Source organism: Dipodomys ordii, unplaced genomic scaffold (genome assembly GCF_000151885.1).
Source record: "Dipodomys ordii isolate 6190 unplaced genomic scaffold, Dord_2.0 Scaffold182, whole genome shotgun sequence".
Taxonomy (NCBI): Eukaryota; Metazoa; Chordata; class Mammalia; order Rodentia; family Heteromyidae; genus Dipodomys; species Dipodomys ordii.
In genome coordinates, this window is record NW_012267398.1 from 1529534 (window position 1) to 1544231 (window position 14698).

Sequence of the window (14698 nt, forward strand, 5' to 3'; positions counted from 1 at the left end):
TGGGACTATTCTATTATTTTGTCATTCAGGTTTGTCACACAGCTTGGTGTTGCCTCCAATCTTGCGCTGTCAGAAACCTAGACCTGTTGTTCCAACCCTACAAAGGGGATAAATAAAAGACTTTTGGGAAAAGCAATGTGATCCAAAGATTGAGCAAGGAAGGTTCCATATACCTCAAGAGTTTAGGAGATAGATGTTTTAAAGGAGAGATAAGTCATCATAAGCTAATTATTTTATCACAAAAAATGCAGGTAAATTTCACAGCCAGCAGAAACTCACCATCTTTGAGGTATATAAACTAACTGCTGTCTTAGCAACTTTCATCAGATAAACCCTAGTATGCATTGTGAAAGGTTCAGTTGCATTTTCTGTTTATCAAAGGATCGCCCTAATAATTTGATCATCGTATCTACCAAAGTCCTGACTTCATTGAAGAGAAGGAATACTGGTACAATCCCTGGGCTTAGTTCAAGGGGTTTGGCATAAGGCTGATTAGTTTAAAAGGCCTCCGACTATTAGAAAGGTATACAATTGCCTATTTAAAGCAATGTACATCTTTTTTTTTTCAAATCAAAGCTTGATTCTGTGAGAATACTGTTTTACTGGTTATATTTTATCATATAGACGTATGCATTTATTTCTAAAGTTTAACTGGGAGAAAAGGAGAATAGTGAATATTAGAATGCTTAAAACGGAGTTAAGTTTTTGTCTGAGCCATTGAATAAAAATAAAGGATATGTGAAGCATATAAATTTTTCTAAGCCATCAATCAAAATCCTAGATATCTATTTCAAATGAGTAATTCAGTTCTTTTGGAAGAACTAATTTAGATGACAAAATAGATAGGTCTTGGAGAGAGAAACTTAATCCTATTAGACAAAACTGAGATGAAAAAAAGAATATAATTTCCCCAACTTCTTGACCGTATCTCCTAAGGTTTGTTTTCTCATATACAGAACAACCAGGCTGACCCAGATAATTTCTAAGGTCGCAGTCAAATTAAAAAAACAGTTCCATCTTTAATACAGTAATGGAAATGCAAGGAGTTAAATTAGTTTCATCTGAATGAGGAATCCAGTCAAATCCATGATAGAAATAGACTAAATCACTGCTCACTCATTTTTTATACCACATTTTAATTTGTCTTAAGGGTGACATGTCAACAAAGATTTTATAGACATTTTTCTCAGATGTTTTCTGTGTGATGACAGCAAGTAGCCAGAGAAGGAAAATAAGTCCAAATGATGAAAAGATCAAGGAGGCAGTGACCTCGTTGTACAACCCTGCAGAATATATGATCAGAGTATCAGACCTGCTGTGCTGATAGCCAGGACAAAGGTATTCTGGGTATAACCCATCACATTATAAAAATAAGGAAATATTCTCATACCTCTATTATTTTCAATGGTAAGAAAACTTGGCAGAGCTTTACTGAGTAAGTAAGCAAGCAGGCAGACAGAGACAAGCAGACAGACAAGCAGAAGGCAGAAATATACTCTAACTGAAGTGCTCTCAAAAGGAGAGACACATAGCTTTATGGTATCAGGGGTATTTATATGATAAAAACAGGGGGTTCTGACTTAAAGTTCTACAAAGATAGGTATTTATGTTTGCTCTTTATCACTCTAGGTAGGTGTTGCTACAATTGCTAAATTTCTAGCTCTTCTTTAATTTTGGGGCATTTCTCTCAGGAAGGCACACATCCTGCCACCAAATAGATGCTAATTCATTGGGTGCTTGTGGCTCATGCCTGTAATCCCAGCTACTCCTGTAACCCATACCTTTATTTTTTAGGTAATACAACTGAAGCTCAGAGATGTAAAATGAATTGCACCTACGATAAATGCAGTATGGAGACTAGAAACCACCATTGCTGACTTCCATCCTAAAGCTCTTTCTTTTTATACCATGCAGACCTGTATCTGTATCCACATTGAAAGGTAAACATTTCAGTAAGCAAGGGAAAGCCTCCAATTTTCACCATATTTTGGTATGAAAAATTGGATTCATTTGTTCAGTTATTCAGTGTTGAAGTTTTGAAGTTAACGATTTCTTTTTCTACATAAAAGGTAACCTAAAGGATCTCTTCATTCTAAGTCCTTGATTGCAAGAATGTACAGCCTTCCTCCTAAGAATTTCTTGATTACTATAGAATGGCCTGAAAAGGTTGGCACCAATGCACACAAGGCTATTTAGTTGCTAGAGTCATGGGAAATGTCCATTCATTGAACACTTATTCGTGGGAGGCAGTGGGATCTATGCTTGTTAGGGCTTATTTCATTCAATACTTTCAGAGCAATCACATAGCATGGGTTCTATGGGCTGCTGCTTTCATCAGGTGAGGAATATGAAGCACAATGAGATCCAATATTTTATGCCAGTAAATGGAAAATCTTGGGCTCTGTTTGGGATCTGGGAAGGCTGAATCTATATCTATGCCTTTACGGGTGAAGTTGCATAGCAGGTCTGTAATTCTTCCAACATTCCCTGTGCCACATGACTTGTGGCAAATCAAGTTGCTGAGCTAGCCTTGATGTTATTAGGAGAAGCACAGCAAAGTGCTGGGTGGTTTCTGAATCGCAGCCACTGTTGGGTTACTTTTCATGGTTGAGAGGATTGCTGCTCCTTTCTGTCTATGCTGCGATTTCATGCGCAGCTTCATGAAGCAAAAATGCCACATTTTCTGCCTTTATTTCTTACTCAGGAGAACTGGAGCCCTGTCCTGAAGGCCAAGAGCACATCTGTTATTTCCCTCTTCCCTCCCATCTCCCTCTCCTTGCAAATTATCCCCTGAAAATCTTTTCCTTTCCTTTCCAAACACCATCTCTTGTACAAGTCAGTGAATCTATGTGTGTGTGTGCACTCTACAACTGTGGACAAATGAACGCCTTTTATAAAAATAATATTAATATAATTTATTTTTTGTAAAACATGACATGTTACAAATAATGTAAAGTTAATGTTTTCTATTTTGCATGATATACTATAATTAATATGAGCATAATATTTGATTTCTATTTTGTATACTATATTACAAATAAAACTGTCATATTGCATATGATACAATATCTTGATAATATGATTTTTGGGTGAAAAATCAGAGCAAGACCAAGCAATTTTAATAAAATTCTACTTATTTAAAATGTGTTCATTTGTTACTGCTAAAAGAATATGTGTTTCATGAGAAGCATGGAGAGAAGAAATCACTGGTAATCCCCATTCTGACTTCAACATAAGTTATTATCTTGTTAATACAAACCAATCCAGAATCAGGCTGTAGAAAATGAACTAGACCATGTATTTTTTTGAAAAATACATTAAATTTTTATTCAGTCTGATTTTAAACTAAATGTTACTAAATATTTTGTCTATTGTATTCTTTCATACATTTTTTTTGAAATTTTTATTGTAAAGATATGTACAGAGGGGTTACAATTTCTTTTCTTTTATTAATAAGTTTTTAATTGTGAAAATACCCTACAGAGGGATTACAATTACATGAACAAGGTAATGAGTACATTTCTTATCAAGCATTGTTGCCTCCTCCTTTGTTTTCCCTTAGCATCCCTGCCCTCCCATCTCCATGACTACACTCCCTGCAACACCCCAGCAAAGTTGTAAAGTTAATTTTTCCACATTGCATCTTGTACATTTCATTGTTGCAAGGGGTCCACCTATATCACTATTAAACAATTTGTTTTCTTCCCCTCCCCTCCCCAAATTATACCAACACCAAATACAGTGAAAACAGGGATTATACCGAGGGAGAGGGTCATACAAAGCAATAAAAAAATCACCTTATCAATATGTTAGAAACAATAGCAAGAAAGGAAAACCACCTGAGTCCTTATCTTGGGGTTCATTTCACCTAACATTAACTTATCTGACCTTTTCTGCTTGTCTCAGACATATACTAGTTATTGCAAATAAGGAAAACCATGGGACCTATGTTTCTTTGGGCCTGGATTACTTCACTTAAGAAAATTTTTCCAAGTCTTTCCATTTCCTAACAAATGAGGCAATATCATTCTTTCTGATGGAGGCATAGAATTCAGTTGTGTATATGTACCACATTTTCTTGATCCATTCATCTACTGAGGGGCATCTGGGTTGCTTCCATATCTTAGCTATGGTAAATAATGCTGCAATAAACAGGGTTGTGCCGATAGCTTTAGTATGGTCTTGTTTGTGATCATTTGGGTAAATGCCCAAAAGTGGGATTGCTGGGTCATAGGGGAGTTCTATGTGGAGTCTTTTGAGGAACCTCCATACTACTTTCCAAAGTGGTTGAACAAGTTTACACTCCCACCAACAATGCAGTAGGGTTCCCTTCCGGCCACATCCCTTCCAGCATCTGTTGTTATTAGAGTTCTTGATTATAACCATTCTAACTGGGGTGAGGTGGTATCTCAATGTTGTTTAGATTTGCATTTCTTTTATGGCTAGGGAGGTTGAGCATTTCTTCATGTGTCTATTGGCCATCCTTCTTTCCTGTTCAGAGAAGTTTCTCTGTAAGTATTTAGTCCACTTATTTATTGAGCAGTTGTTTCTTTGAAGATTTGTTGTTGGGGGATTTAATTTTTTGAGTTCCAGATATATATTAGGTATGTGACCCTTGTCTGTTGTATGACTATGGAATAGAATTGAAAACCCAGAAATGAACCCACAAATCTATAGCCATCTAATCTTCGATAAGGGAGCTAAAAAAAAATAGAATGGAAGAAAGACAGCCTCTTCAGTAAATGGCGCTGGCAAAATTGGTTAATCACTTGTAGAAAACTAAAGCTAGATCCTTATATATCACCCTGCACCAGAATCAACTCCAAATGGATCAAAGACTCAGAGGAGTCAAAGCAGGCACCCTGAAAACATTACAGGATGGAATAGGAGAAACCCTAGGTCTCCTTGGCACAGGCCGAAATTTTCTTAATAAAGACCCAGAAACACAACAAATCAAAGAAAGGTTGGACAAATGGGATTGCATGAAGTTACAGAACTTCTGCATAGCAAAGGACATAGCTAGCAAGATCAATAGACTACAGATTTTTAACTTTTTTCACTGGCATCTCAATTTACATTTCTGTTGATCTATGTTTCTTCCTTAGCCATGGCCAGTTTACTCCAAAGCCAAATGAAAGCATTATTCATTCCTGTTACTGTGTTTGTATTTCTGAATTTCCTTATTTTCCAAACATTTCCATGTTTTCTTCCCTTAAAGATTTTTTTCATATTATATAGCCTTTCCCATTAGAATCTTTTTTTGCGGGGGGTGGAATCCGGTAATGGGGCCTGTACTCTGGGTCTGGGCGCTGTCCCTCAGCTCTTCAGCTCAAGGCTAGTGATCTACCACTTGAGCCACAGCTTATGTGGTGCTGAGGAATCAAACCCAGGGCCTCAGGCATGCAAGGAAAGCGTTCTACCACTGAGCCACCTTCCCAGCCCCCATTAGAATCTTAATGTACAAATTATTTTATGTTTTTTTCCCCCAATATTCGTGTCATCTTTGAATCTAGTACTAATATCTACCTTTATAGTGTTTTCTCCTGCATTTTGATAGGCTTTGTCATTTTTTGTTATTGTTGTTGAAAGCAGAAATTCCTTCCTTTTATGGGACAAAGTTTCCTAATTGAGGTCTTGTAAATGTCTGGTAAATAGAGTCAAGATTTCATTCCTTAAAGGAAAAAGCTGTAGACTTGTTTCGAATGGTTATTTCTTTTTCCCTTTATCAAAACCAACGTAGAGTCTTTTCTCAGGTCCTAACAAGGAGAACTGATGCATTCCTAGGGGGGTATCCACCTCATGAAAGTGGGCTGGTGTTGCTTAAGACTGTGACCTGCAGCATTTCTCTTTCTTACAGTACACTACACTCAGCCTCCAGCAATTCATTAAAATTGTTATTGGCATGTTCCCACCAGTTTACGGCAACATTAACTATGACTCCAACTCTCAGTTTCTGGGTCTCTTTTAGTACTCCCATACCTCTGGATTACAACTTGTTGGTTTGCTTTGTGGCCATTATACTCATAAAAATGGTGGATTCTGCTCAGTTTGTTCAGTTCTTTCTTATTTAAAAAAAGAGAGAACATGACACCATCCAAGTCTACATGTGGAAGCTCTGAAAGTGTGTGCTTCTTTGTACCAATATGTGCTGAAGATTTTCACATTGCCACACCATCTCCCTGGGTATATTTAATGCCAGGGGGAGGCATTGATTTGCATACATTCTCTTGTTGTATGACTGTCTTTGAGCATTTTTCACTATTGTATAATAGCATCGTGATAAACATAGTTGAATCTAACTTATTGTTTTTAAACACCTCTGATGTTTTCTCCAAAATAATTTTTATAAACACAATATGATAGAACGTTTGTATATGTTACTAAGCATTTGTGTCTGTTACTAAACCTATTGCTAAATTGTTCACCGATTTGTCAGTTTATGCTCCCTCTATTCATGGAGAATCTCTTGATTATCTGCTCTGATTAGTATGGCAGAAAATGATTTTTACAATTTTAATTTCTTGTTTCTGTCTTCATTTACATTTCTCCCACTGACAATGAATTTAAGTGTATGAAATCTATTTCTATATATTTTCTATTCACTTATGGATTTATTTTTTTATTTGCAGGACTAGAGATTTTTATTAATAAGTTTTTTTATTGTGAAAATATTGTACAGAGGGGTTACAATTACATGAGCAAGGACATGAGTACATTTCTTATCAAGCATTGTTGCCCCCTCCTTTAGGGTTTAAATACAGGAGTTTGCATTTTTCCAGGCAGATGCTCTATCATGTGAACCATGCCTCCAGTCCTTTTTGTCTTAGTTATCTTTCAGATAGGCTTGTGTGATTTTGCAGGGGTAACCTCAGACCCTGATCCTTTTGCCGATTCTGACTGTTAATCTTGGCTCAGCAAGCCCAGTTTATTCTTTTGATTTAGGGTCTCCCTAATTAATTTGTTTCCCTTGACTGTCTTAGATCTACGACTCTCTCTTTTCCACCTTCTAAGTAGGTAGAATTACAGGCCTGGGTGACTATGCTTACTCTATTTTTGACTTTAAAATTTCCTATATAGTTAACAGACCATTTATATAAGTGGCTTAGTTGCTTTTGCTTTGTAGAATTTTAATATATTTTATTGAAATTGTTTAATTTTTTTCCTTTCCTCTTTCATTTTCTTTCCTCTTTGCCTTTATGGCTAAATTTATTTTTAAGTAAGGTTAAAATATGGCAGAGTTAAAGTGGAATTTCAGAATGTTCTACCCTGAATATGTCTAGAGGTTAGACTCAGCTGAGCCTCGCCTGACATGTTCCTCTACCTTCAACATAAAATCACTTCTGGATTTTCTATCCATTTATGCATAAAGCATTGCTGCTCTTGTGTAGTAGGTACCTTGTGTTTTTTTTAGGGCCTCTAGATTTCAAGTTTGAAAAGATAACCCATCTAAGATCTATAAGTCACATTCATTGTACTAAGCCATGGAAAACACACAGCCTTACTGTTACATTCACATTGCAATGAAACCCAAGGAGATAAGATGAATGTGGTGGCAAGAAAATTGTTTTGTTGATAGAGATAAGATAGAGGTGTTAACCTCCTCCAGTTTTAACAAATCATTTAATCTGAAATGAAGTTTTAAGTCTTCACCTGGCTTAAGGGGTGTTCAGCAACAATAATAAAGATAGCTGAGTAATGGGAATAGTAATGTACTTTGTGTCATACTTTGTAGTGACTGATAGAGAGGATAGTTTAATTTAATTTTATTATTTGTACCAGGTCTGTTATTCTGGACATCTGATTTTGTTTAGCAACTGAGTAAGTGAATGAGAGAAACAAATAGAATGAATTTCCAGGTCTTATCTGAAATAACACTTTGTCAGAAACAAAATTGGCTTCATGTCATTTAGAGAAGATTACAAACATTAGTTGGGTATGTCCTTGGAATGGACCAATAACTTTAACAACTTTTAGAATAAGAGTATGGAAAGACATTATGTATAAGAAATATCTTATATTTAGACAATATGTTTGCTATGACTTTCTACTTTTTTCTCTATTCTTTTTAAATTTTATGCTGGTCTTGGGGCTTGAATTCAAGGCTAGAGCACTGTCTCTGAGTTTTTTTTCTCAAGGCTAGTGCTCTACCTCCTGAGCCACAGGTCTACTTCTGGCCTTTGGTGGTTAATTGGAGATAAGAATCTCATGGATTTTCCTGACAGGGAAATCTTTAACCTCAGCCTCCTGAGTAGTTAGATTACAAGTGTGAGCCACCAGTGCAAGACCTGACCCTATCTTTTTAAAGAGACACATCCAATGGATGCTGCTAGCCAGTGTTATCCAAAATGCCATTATATGAACAGAATATTAATAGATTCATCATTGGATATTTGACCATATCATAAGTAGACATTTATTGGCAATATTTTATATGCAGTATTTGGTAATATAACAGCACCATAAAATAATAGAAAACCTGGTCTCATTCCCCTAAATAACTTACTGCGTAAGTTGGGTTAGAAATACAAAATGTGGGAATAAATGAACACTGCTGCTCCAACTCTTAAATGTTAAACAATGTGAATATTTTTGTTTCTAATTTATATGAAATGTGTGGACAAGATCTTTGCTGGAAGAACAATGAATTGGCAAGATAAGAAAAGCAGATGCTTTAATTGCAACATAATTGTATTCAGAGAAGAGGAGAAAGACAGAGAGACAGAAACAGAGAGCCAAAGAGAAAGAGACAAAGAGAGAAAGAGAGGGAGAGAAAGAGAAAGAGATTGAGAGACTTTGAGAGAGAGGAGGTCAGTAAACAACACATTAGTAATCCAGTAGGTCTGAGCCTGGAGATCCACCCACTGGTTTCATCCGGGAGCTCTGTAATAGTGCCATTAGGGTAGGAGGGGCAGTGCATTTCCAGTTTGTGTAAATTGATGAAGGGAGCTGGGAAAGAAATGTACTTAGATGAAATTAGAGGCTTTGTTAATTCCTTTTGTACTAGTACTGGGGCTTGAAATAAGGGACTCTTGCTTGATTGTTTCACTCTGCCCTTGAGCCACAGCTTTTTGCTGGTGAGTTGCCCATAAGAATCTCACAGATGTCTCTGGCTCAGCTGGCCTGGTACCTTGGTCCTCAGATTTCCTGAGTAGCTAGGATTACAGGCATGAGTCACCAGGACCAGTTTCAGATGCATTTTGTAGGAATTATATAGTGACTTTATTTTTTTGGGGGGGGTTCCGTTCGTGGGGCCTGAACTTTTTTTTCTTTTTGCTTATGTGGTGCTGAGGAATCGAACCCAGGGCCTCGAGCATGCAAGGCAAGCGCTCTACCACTGAGCCACCTTCCCAGCCCCCAAAATAACCTTCTTGTTGAAAAGGAAGATGTTATCTTTTCATGGTTGTACAAAGGTATTTCAGCTGAACAAATCAATTTATAAATAGAATGCATCTTCATCCTTGTTATCCCGTCCATCATACTCCAAGGGAAAAATATTTTTATACACTTCATTCTGGATAATTCAAAGTGTTTGTGTGCTTGTGTGTGTATATGTGTGTGTGTGTGTGTTTGCGCATGCACACGTGCGTGCCTTTCTGTCTACTTATTGGAAGAAATATAAATATTAGTATTCAACTGATAACCAGTTTATTGACCTAAAATCTTAAATCATAAAAGGTATTGTCTTAAACTGGGTGCTGGTGGCTCATGCTTGTAATCCTAGCTACTCAGGAGACTGAGATCTCAGGATTGCAATTCGAAGCCAGCCCATGTAGAAAAGTCCTTATGAGACTCTTCTCTCCAATTAACCACTCCAAAACCGGAAGTGGAGCTGTGGCTCAAAGTAGTAGGACACGAACCTTGAGCAAAAATGAAAGAGCTCAGGAACAGCACCCAGGCCTCACAACCACCACCATCACCACCACCACCAACAAAATTACCTTGAAAATTTCAGTCTATTTAACTTCATTTCAATACATTTTATGGCCTGGATAATTAACTCCAGTTCCTTCATGAAAGCCTGTCTGTGGTGTGTGTGTGTGTGTGTGTGTGTGTGTGTGTGTATACACATGTATGTGTTTGTGTGTGTGACATACATCCACTTAACACACAAATATTTCATGCAACTGTGTTTGGTTCAGTGAAGTATATTTGCATCTTTTTGGTTATTATTTATTTTCCTCTTCACATAGGTAGGTTTCATCTGACTTTTAAAGTTGTTTGCTATTCTGTTGAACTTGAGTGACCTTGGAATAGAAGTATAAGAGCACTCGGTAGAGGCAATAGGTTGAAATTCTGTAAGTCAAGCACACAAGCAATGGAGAGGACTGTTTTCAACAGAGCATGCTAAACAATTCTCCCAAATTTTTCAATTTTTTATAAATTTTCCAAGTCTGGTAACAAGATGAGTATTTTCCAGAAATATTGCAGCAAAATCCAGAGATATAAAATAATATATATTAGTGTCCTTTGCAAACTCAAAGAAGATATCTAAATTTTTTCATTTGACTTTTTGTTTTTGCTGGGGGTCTGAGCTCTGGGCCTGGGTGCTGTCTCTCAGCTCTTCAGCTCAAGGCTAGTGCTCTACCATTTGAGCCACAGCACCACTCCTGGGTTTTCACCTTATGTGGGGCTGAGGAATCAAACCCAGGGCCTCATGCACGCAAGGCAAGCGCTTTACCACTGAGCCACCTTCTCAGCTCTCATTTGACTTTTGAAGAACATATATTCCTGAGTGAAGAGTTTTATCTCAAATCCCCCTAGTAGGCTAGAAATAATATTTTCTTTTTTAAACTTATCTCATTTCCCATTTGAAACCTTTGTTTAGAAAAACATACACCATTATGGAGTTATTTTTAGTAGTTGGCTGAGAATAGCATTAAAGTCTTTATTGCCTCTTAATTAGTTGTGAAAGAACCTGTAGCCTTGGTCCAGAAGGCAGTCAATAAAGGCGATCAAAGGAGGGAGTGGTAGGAATAAGGAAGATTCAGATGGAAGACTTGTGGGAAAGGAATCTGTTTCTGACAGATTGACTTGAACCCATTCAAGGACACCCGGCATAGCTAATGAAAATTATCTTTCTGACACAGTTGCAAATGTGACATCTCCTATTGAGCCAGAAATTCCTGGTATACCTCTTCAGGTCATTCCCTCATATGTGTATCTCCTCGTATGTGTATGTGTAAATAATCTGTGCTGACAATGATAGACCACACTTCCTTTTTTTCCTTTTTATCTATCATAATCTCTACTTAAACCCAAGGCTAAGTATGGAAATCTAGTTACACACCCTGCACAAAACTGAATGTGTCTCTCAAGATTCCCACCTCACTCAGACAACATTATACTGGTAAAGGGGGGAAACATGAATCTATTTGTAGAAAATAAATCAGTTCTTTTATTTTAGATGGTCAGTAAAGGGTGACATGTTAAAAATATAATTAGTAGCCAGGTGCTGGTGTATCATGCCTGTAATCCTAGCTAACTCAGGGGGCTAAATTCTGAGGATTGTGCCTTGAAGCCAGCCTGGACAGGAAACTTGTGAGACTCTTATTTCCAATTAACCATAAAAAAAATCTGAAAGTGGAACTGGGGCTCAAGTGATAGAATGCTAGACTTGAGGAAAAAAGCTTAGGCATAGTACCCAGACCCTGAATTCAAACCCCAGAACTGGCAATAGACACACACACACACACACACACACACACACACACACACACACACTTGCACACACATACAAGTGAATAAAATTTACACTTGTTGATAAGAAAATGAAAGTTTATTTCAATTGTGTATAGGAGACAAGATAATTTCTTTAAAATGTGATTCAGACTCAAAGAAAATCAGCATCAGCAGGAAAATGTCAAAGCTTATTTAAAACCAATAAAATGGCTGGATAAGAAATGAATACAAACAATTATTTGTGGATTCATTATTAATTATATGTGGATTCTGTCTTTGACAGTTGGCCTGACTGAAATTTATTCATAACCTGCAGATGAACACTCCCATGTTTTTTCTCACTTAGAGACTTGAACAGGGCAGTCGAAAGTTTGAATTGCAGGACAGAAAATCCCCGGCTAAGTGTGAACAAGGCCATGCTGTTTGTTTGTTCCATTCTCATTTTGTAAACAACGGTCCTTTTCTCTTTTCCAGTGTATTTACTGTAATGATTTTAGCTTTTTCTTTTTTGGTTTGTGTTATGATTTGATTGTTAGGAATAATCCTAAAAAATATTCTTCAACTACCAGCTATTATTTCTAGCTAGAAGAAAGCTTTAATGTGCCTTGTAGAAAAAAATAGTACTGGATAAGATTTATTTAGGTATGCATTATTTGCTGTCACTTATGAGTTTAATATTAACAAATCAATAATATATAGTATTAATGTATATAAATCTAATATCTATCTACCTATCACCACCACATAAAGTTATTAAGTGATTTGGTTTGTGAAACATTTTGACTAGACATTTTCAGGGACCTGATATTGCAGTTCAGTGGTTCAATATTTGCTAATTCATTCTTCACAGATGATGAGAGTAAAGAGAATTGTCAATACGTAATGTCCCTCAAGGGATGATATTGATTGATTAATGCTATGTTTAAAAAGTTAATATAAAATGTTCAGCTATGTGTAACAAGAAAGGTATATGAGGTTTAGGTAGTGAATTTGAAATCACTTTGGTGCTAATAAGTTCTTTGTTCTTTTTCTCCTTCAGATTTATGTTACCTGGGGAGGTGTTAGAAGATTTATTTTTACAGCCTTGCCTCCAGAATTATGTTTCGTACATATACAAAGAGTATAGTAAATAGTTAGATTGCTGTTTTCTGTTGGGTTTTGGTTACTTTTATTTCTTTTTTTATTGATTTTGTAATCATGGACTAAATAATAATATTTAAAAACCAAATCAAGCTAGGAGCTGGAAGCTCATGCCTGAAATCTTAATGATTTAGAAGACTGAGATCAGAAGATTGAGGTTCAAAGTCATCTTGGCAGGAAAGTCCCTGGGACTCTTATTTACAATTAACCAGCAAAACACCAAAAGTGGAGCTGTGTCTCATGTGGGAGAGTACAACCCTTAAACAAAAAAGGTAAGGGACAGCACCCAAACCCAGAGTTCAAGCCACAACACCAGCACACACACACACACACACACACACACACACACACACACACAACTCAGATAGATGAAATAAACAAAGACTGTGTGACCCACTTCATAAAAATGTAAAAAATACATCATTAACACATGTATCTTCCTTAAGTTAAAACACAGTAAGAATTAGACAAGACATACATTCCACAAAACAACAAAAAAAACAAGTACATGTTGTCCAAAGGTATTAAATACATAAATCCCTCACAAGTCAGAAAATAATCATCTCAATGTCAATGGATAAAAGCAGATTGTTTATATAAAAGGAAATAAAAAATAAATAAAATGAAAACATTTCAAGTTTACTTATAGCCAGAAAACTGAAATTGAAAAAAATGGTTAAGTTTCTATTTTTGAAGGTTAGCAAATAAACAAAGTTGTGTATTTGTCTTTACTTGAGTCAGCTCTGGCAGTTGAAGACAAATCCTATTCATGGATGCCATAAGTCAACCTGACCCTGGCTAGAAAACTTCCATTAGCATTTTGCCTTACGCAGAGGAAAACTGCTCAAAGATGTTCACCTAAGCATTCTTTTTTTAAAAAATATATTTTTTACTGTAAAGTACTGTTCAAGGGGTTACAGTACATGAGTAAGATAATAAGTCCATTTCCTATCGAGCATTGTTACCCCCTCCTTTGTTTTTCCTCTACATTCCTTTTCTCCCCACCTCCCCAACTTCCTCTTCTCCCCCAACCCCCACAAATTGTAAAGTTTGTTTTCAACATAGTATTTTGTACATCTCATTGTTACAATGGGTCAACCTGTATCCTTGTTTCAGCATTTTGTTATTTCCCTTCCCCTTCCCAAATTAGAAAATTGTATATACAAGATGCAGGGCACCAGAATCAAATACAGTGACAACAGGGGTTATACCATGGGAGAAGAACATACAAAAACACCCCCAAATACCCACATAGTACATTATAAGTACATTAAAAACAACAGCAACAAAGATAAAACCCTTTGTGTTCCTATCTTGAGGTTTGTTTGAAGCTGGCACTGGAGAACAAATCCTATTCCAGTACAAGCAAATGAAAATGAGACAATGTTTTATACATCTTGTTCATTTGCTCTTTTTTTGCTGGTACTGAGGCTTTAACTCAGAGCCTCAGAGTTGGTCTCGCGTAGCTTTTTGGCTTAAGGCTAGCCTTAGACCAATTGAGCAATACCTACCCTTCCAATAGTTTATACATTTGATAGAAATGTGTGTATGCATCCAAAGGAATATTTAGGTCAGTTTTTAATAGCATGGGGTAAAGGGTTGGCCTAGCATTTTCATTCTGTAGAATACTAACAGTTCAATATGGAAATCAGTATTGTAGAACACGTACTTTCTACTACGGAATCATTTTGAGGCTCTCTGCATGAAGATACAAGTACACAGTTCCTTTTATGGAAGGTATCATGAAGTTCTTTATGTGCCATTTGTGATTTCCTTTAACAAAGTCACTGGCGTAGATGTCCATAAAATACTTGGAAAGGAAATAAAATCACAAAAATACACCCAGCAATTTTATAATAATTATCGTGTGGGCATCTTT